This window comes from Nicotiana tomentosiformis, chromosome 3 (assembly GCF_000390325.3).
Source record: "Nicotiana tomentosiformis chromosome 3, ASM39032v3, whole genome shotgun sequence".
Classification (NCBI taxonomy): domain Eukaryota; kingdom Viridiplantae; phylum Streptophyta; class Magnoliopsida; order Solanales; family Solanaceae; genus Nicotiana; species Nicotiana tomentosiformis.
The window spans coordinates 61,364,563-61,370,947 of record NC_090814.1 but is presented as its reverse complement, the minus strand read 5'-3'; the positions used below and the strand labels follow the sequence as shown (position 1 = coordinate 61,370,947).

Below are 6,385 nucleotides of genomic sequence, written 5' to 3'. Positions count from 1 at the left end.
CTGGTAGAAAAGAAACTCTCCAATCAACATTATAAGAAGCACACCTACTTAGCCTCAAATTGGCATCTTGTTATACCCTTTCGCATCCACAATTATTACGCAATCACTTAATCATCCTGAGTCCAAACTCATTAACAAGACATAAAAATTTAATTATCTCCATAATTAAACTACATGACAGATCCTTCAACACACTCACAATTCGAGACTGTACGTCACATCAAACGAAAATCAAGCACTCAATGGCCCTCTTTACATTCTAAGGAAACACTTCCCGTCACATTCAATCGATCTTAACACATCCCGCACATCATCCCTGAAATCACTAGCCGACGATACACAGCTAATACCGAGCGCTCATATGCGCACACGAATGCGTGGAAGGAATTCAAAGAGTTATATTTTAAGTTGAATCAATTCCGCACGATAAGGAAAGAAAGATGGAAAATTATCCTAAATGCTCTGTAGCCTCCCGAAAATAAGTATGGACGTCATCATACCTATCCGCAAGACTCTACTAGACACTTGCTCATGACTCATAGAACCTATGAACCTAGAGCTCTGATACCACATTGTCACGATCCAAAATTCGACTAGCCGTGATAGCACCTAACCTCACCCGCTAGGTAAGCCCAATAACAATAATTCGATTCAATTAATATTTAACTGACTCTAATTCACTCCCCAAGGACTGGTAGTACAAATCATGAGTTTCTAAAATTAGAAATTACAAAGCTGGTATGAAATAAACACATCATCTGTTCGAAATGTACATAAACAGATTTTTATAAATCTAAGGCTACCATAAACAAGAGGCAGCTACAATCGGAACACAGATACACCTTCACATCTAGCTCCTGACGAACGCAGCAACATCAATAGCCAACATGTGCACGCGAGGTGCAGAAGTGTTGTATGAGTACAACTGACCGCGTGTACTCAATAAGTAACAAACCTAACCTTAGGTTGAAAGTAGTGACGAGCTTGTACCAAGATCAGAGTCCAACTCCAATAACTAACAACAGTTCATAACCACATAAAGCAAGTAATGAAAGAAGTAACCCAAGGAACAAATGCTCAGCTAAATCATGATTTTCAAAAAATAGTTCTGCCTTTCAAGTGCATCAGTGAAAGTCCCAAGTCGTTTACCGAAGTTGCCAAAAATACGAATAAGTTTGAAAACAGTAATGTTTCACAAAAATCCTTTCAACAATGATAAGATGTTTTATTTTCTTTCCACATAGCCAGTGAAAAAATGCATCACTATGCCCGTAGGCAAATATGTGTGAGAAGTTATGAATGACGTGATACCGTATAGCGTGAGAAAAATACATCTCTATGTCTGTATATCATGGGTGCATGTCAATGCAATGCATCTCAGTGATAAAACCATATGCATACTTCTCAGAGTATCAATTCACTTAGTCCTCCCCATCACTCAGTCCTTACAGTCACTGAGTCCTCACAATCACTCTGCCCTCACAGTCACTCAATCCTCCTAATCGCTCGGCACTCGAAACTCGCACACAGTAGGTACTTGCGCTCACTGGGGGTGTGTACAGACTCCAGAGGGGCTCCTTCAGCCCAAGCGCTACAATTTGCATGGACAACTCATGTGCTATAGTATCAATATCTATATCTGCACTGACAACTCACGTGCTATAATAAATCCTATAAGGATTGCTGCAGGCGGGCATACCCGATCCACATAATAATAAAGTATATAAAGCCAATATGGCCTGCTGCGGCGTGCAGCTCGATCCCATAATTATTCTCACAATCAGGCCCTCGGCCTCACTCAGTCATCAATCTCTCCAGTCTCTCGGGCTCACAATATCATGAAACTAGCCCAAAATGATGATATGATGAATCAATAAATAGAAACAGAGACTGAGAGATGATATGAAATGAATGAACATGACTGAGTATGAAATTTCATTTTAAACAAATAATTCAACAGCAATATGACCTCTGTGGGTCTCAATAATACTGACACATACTCGAAAGCTTGAAGCCTACGCGAATTTAAATAAAAGCATTATTTATTTGAGAAAATTGGAGCAAGAAGTGCCTTCACGACCTTACCATTTTATTTATATCTTTATTCCGAAGTGAGTCTTCTCGAAATTGGTTAAGACAAATTATCTTTGCTAATTACATTAATTCTTAAGTTAGATTATTAAAAAAATGTTTTTCCATCTTTATTGTGAAAGAATATACTCCTTTGTAAACCAGTGGTAGTAAAACAACATATGGATATTCTATTGACATTGGACCTTATTATAACCTTATTCTTATTATTATTGTCATTAATTAAGACTATGAAATTAATATAAACAAAGTACCTTAAGACAATTACGTACCTACAATTTGCCCAGCTCTTTTGATTAATAAAAGGATTTAAGTTATTAAGTCATTACTAAAAAAATTCTGACTTTTAATTAGTTATGAAAAAAAAATACTTCTAAATATACATATATTTTTTAACTATGAAACGTTACTTACTAAACAATATATGAAGTTAAAATCATTTAGCATAGAAAATTAAACTAGATCTAAATAAATTGGCAGCACGAACATAGAGAGTACTTTGAAAACAGTAGCAAAGAAATTACTTCTACTCATCATGCCTTCAATCACCTGGAATAAACAAACTAAAACAAAAAATAATGGAAGAAAGAATAATAAGGGAAAGGATGGACAATTGGTGAATATTTTCCACCATGTACAAAGTAAGCAAAAGCTTCAAAATTCCTTACATGACTTTGAATTAAGAACGAAACATTCTTTAGCTTATTTGTCTTACTACAAATTACGAACAACTTGAATTAGTAAAATCACTACGCAGATTTCTCTTTTCTTTTCTTTTTCGCAACAGAAAACTATGTTAAATCAAATGCCAGATCTAGCTACTAAAATTATAACTCATCTAAATGCAAATGACTTTGAACTAATCATTAACAACCAGAAAGAAGCAAATTTCAGAACTTACAACATATTAATTACAAATAGAACAAAAAGACTTATAGCTAAGGCATACTCATGGTTCAAGCAGTCATGCAAAAAATTATATCAAGCTATTAAAATGAACTTCAAGCATCATGCTTTTCATTTGAACTCAAAGAGACTACATTACAAGTTGAGTGGAATACCTAGATAGCAGAAAAATAAAAACAACAGCACAGTAGAACTTCTGAACTTAACAAACTTGAGTAACAGCAGCAACACCAGCCGCAAAACAGCAGTAAAAACCCCAGCAAAGAAAACAGAAACTAATGCTTCAAACTAGAGGCTAAGCCATTCAAATTTGACAGAAAACTTCTCCTCCTTTTTACTCTTTTCTGGAAAATATTTAAAGATAGAAAGATTGCTGATTTTTTTTTTTTATCTTCAGCCCTCAAACTTTCTGTTTCTTCTTTAAGTGTGAAGAGATCTCTAGAGTGTGTTAAGAGTGTGTCCGTAAAGTGAAGAAAGAGCTGCCCTTAAGTAGGAAGTGAAAAGCACTTTTTTTGGACAACTTTTTGTTCACTAAAAATCGGTCCAAAAGGACTGATATTTGTTTATCAAAACCTGCCCAAAGGACTGTCCAAACAGAAGAAAGGACAATCCTTTTTCACCAAATTTAGACACAAAGTAAAGTAGTTGCATTTCTTGCATGCTTCAAATAGTAAAAGCAAACCACCCTATACTCTAATCTCATCATTCTACTTCCTACTCCTCAACTTTACCAATAATCCCCTACTGATTTTGAACGAACCACCAAATAGATAATTGCATTTGAACCACAAACTGAAAAACAGAACTAGAACTACTAGATTTCAGCAACTTAACAAACAACTAACTAGAGCAATAGCTTAAACAAACGAGCAACTAATTGACAAGTGATTCTGCCAAGATACTAAACTTTAGTTAATTAGTGCGACGAATTAAACACGACAATTAGAAACTAAAAAGTTACAAACTTGAACTTAAAACTAATTTCAAATCGAAGCACAATACATGTTAACAGTGGGGCAAAACTAATAGAATCGATTAAGTTAAACGACGACGAAATCAAAAATTAGATTGAACATTAAACTAAAACGATCACTAAACAGAATTTAAACTACAACAACTACAAATCAAACACAAAAGAAAGCACAAAATCAGAGACATGGGTAAAAGGGATTCGAGGTTTTACCACACGAGGAGATTCACTGCTAATTCGAGCAAAAAAGAGGTGTCGGGGAACTCGAGCAACAACTGTCCGACCTTGAAACACTCATTCCATTCCGGCAAATGCTAAAACAAAGGGATTCCAGCATTATACCGGAAAGAAAAGAGGGTTCTTAGGTCGAAAGAAGCAAAGACGGAGAAGCAGTGTGTTTGGTGGTGGTGGTTGCCGCGACCGGTGAATTGCCGGAAAATTTATCGCCGGAGTTTCGGAGTGAGATTGACATCAATAGGTAGGCCTTGAGAAGCTCTATCCATTGATGTAAGTATCGTAGGGTGGGGTGGTGTCATTTGCGGAGAATTTCAAAAAGAACGGCGGGCTAGGGTTTTGGATTTTCTTAGATTTATGGATATTGGTGAGGACTTCGGGGATTTAGGGTTTGGATACCGGTAGAGGATGAAGAGACGAGGAAATTGATATAGGATTGAGCGTTTTTGGTGGTGGCAAAGCGGCGGCGGCGCCGTGGCAGTGGTGGCATAGGCGGCAGGCTAGGGAGAGAGGGAGGAGGAAGGCTAGGTATAGGATTTGGGAAATGAGGCAAAATTTCTGGTTTTCTAGATTTATATATTAAACGGAAGATTAAATCAAGGCCATTGGATTGAAGAAGATGTGATGGCTAGGATTCACCTCATGACTTAACCAAGTCTTGAACACTATCCTGACAGCCATTTAATTGGCATTGCAATTGCACTCTTAGTCACCTAAACATTTAATTTTTATCCCATTTTCCGTTAAACCTATCTTATTAAACTACAATCTAATTAAGCTAAATACCAACTAATAAAACAAAACCTAATAAACCTCATTAGCTAACAATTGAATTAATAATATGAGAAATAAATTTTATTAAACTTATCAAATAATTAGTCAATTAAAAGAGCACACACAAAAAGACAATATTTTTTGGTATTTTTATGATAAGCAAAAATGCAATAAAAATAAGTAAAAATCGAGAAAGAAAAAGCAATAAAACACTTATAAATTTAAGAGATGTTAAAATAGTGCAAAAATGAGGTATTCACATCGGTCAACCCTCGGCAGTGTACACAATTATGGGATCGGGCGGAACGCCTCAGTAGTATTATTATGGGATCGAGTCGTGCGCCACGGCAGGAAATTCTACCATTACTCTTATGGGATCGGACCATTCACCTCGGCAGAATCGTGCGAAAAATTCGATAAGGAGTTAGCATACTTATGAGTCTCCTGACTTGAGATGTGACCGTTTATTTGGTGTTGCCCATTACGTATTCCATTTGAGGAGGTATCCGTTATTTGAGGGCTTCATGTTTGCACTTCAGTTGAGGATCGTATTATGCATCTATATCTATTTTCACTGTTTTACTTACCATGCTTCATACCCATATACTTTTATTGTACTTGATTTATTGGACCACTAGTAAGTGTCGATATTGATCCATCGTCACTACTTCTTCGAGGTTAGGTTAGATATTTACTGGGTGCGCGTTGATTTACGTACTAATACTATACTTTTGAACTTATTATGCAGGTACTGAGACAGGTACTTTTGGTTGCCATTTTGGTGCGTAGGCGTAGTAGCTGGAGACTTTGTGGTAAGCTACTCTCTGCTACGATTCGCAGCATACAGAGTTCCTGATCTATCCATTTTTTGAATTCGATCTATTTCCCGTTCCAGACAATTGTTGTAATTGTATTGTATATTCTGGTAGATACTCAAGCACTTGTGATATCGGGTTTAGGAGATTTATATCTTGCTCTTGGTTGTATTCCGCCATGATTTTCCTTATTTATATTTTGGTCTCATTCGAAGATTTAAAATAATAATATTTATATTTTCTATAAAAATGAACTGACTTCCACTCTTTATTTTCTTAAATGGTTTCGAAATGCATTGTGGATTAACTAGTGATGTGTTGATTTAATTGTTGACTTGCCCACCGACAACATTGGGTGCCATCACATCCAAGATCCAAAATCCACTATAGGCCATGATGGCGCCCAACATCGCCGTTAGGTAAGCCAACACTTAATTATTCATTTTATTATTTTTAAAATTATGAATCTTATTTAGATAGAGATGTCAGTGCATTAAAATAGATCGTAGTTACGTACAATTTAATTAAAATAATAAGTAAACGTGTATCAATGTATATAATCCCTAAACAAATTCTGGAACACCTCCAAAACCTG

General features: G+C 36.1%; 1 long non-coding RNA gene across 1 annotated transcript; it reads right to left on the bottom strand.

The window, feature by feature from the left end:
• Positions 1-659: 659 nt before the first annotated feature.
• On the bottom strand, positions 660-4,735 carry LOC138907039 (uncharacterized). Its single transcript, XR_011414742.1, has 2 exons — positions 4,181-4,735; positions 660-2,654 (listed from the first exon to the last, which is right to left on the bottom strand). It is a non-coding gene; the product is annotated as an uncharacterized lncRNA (long non-coding RNA).
• Between the last annotated feature and the right edge of the window lie 1,650 nt (positions 4,736-6,385).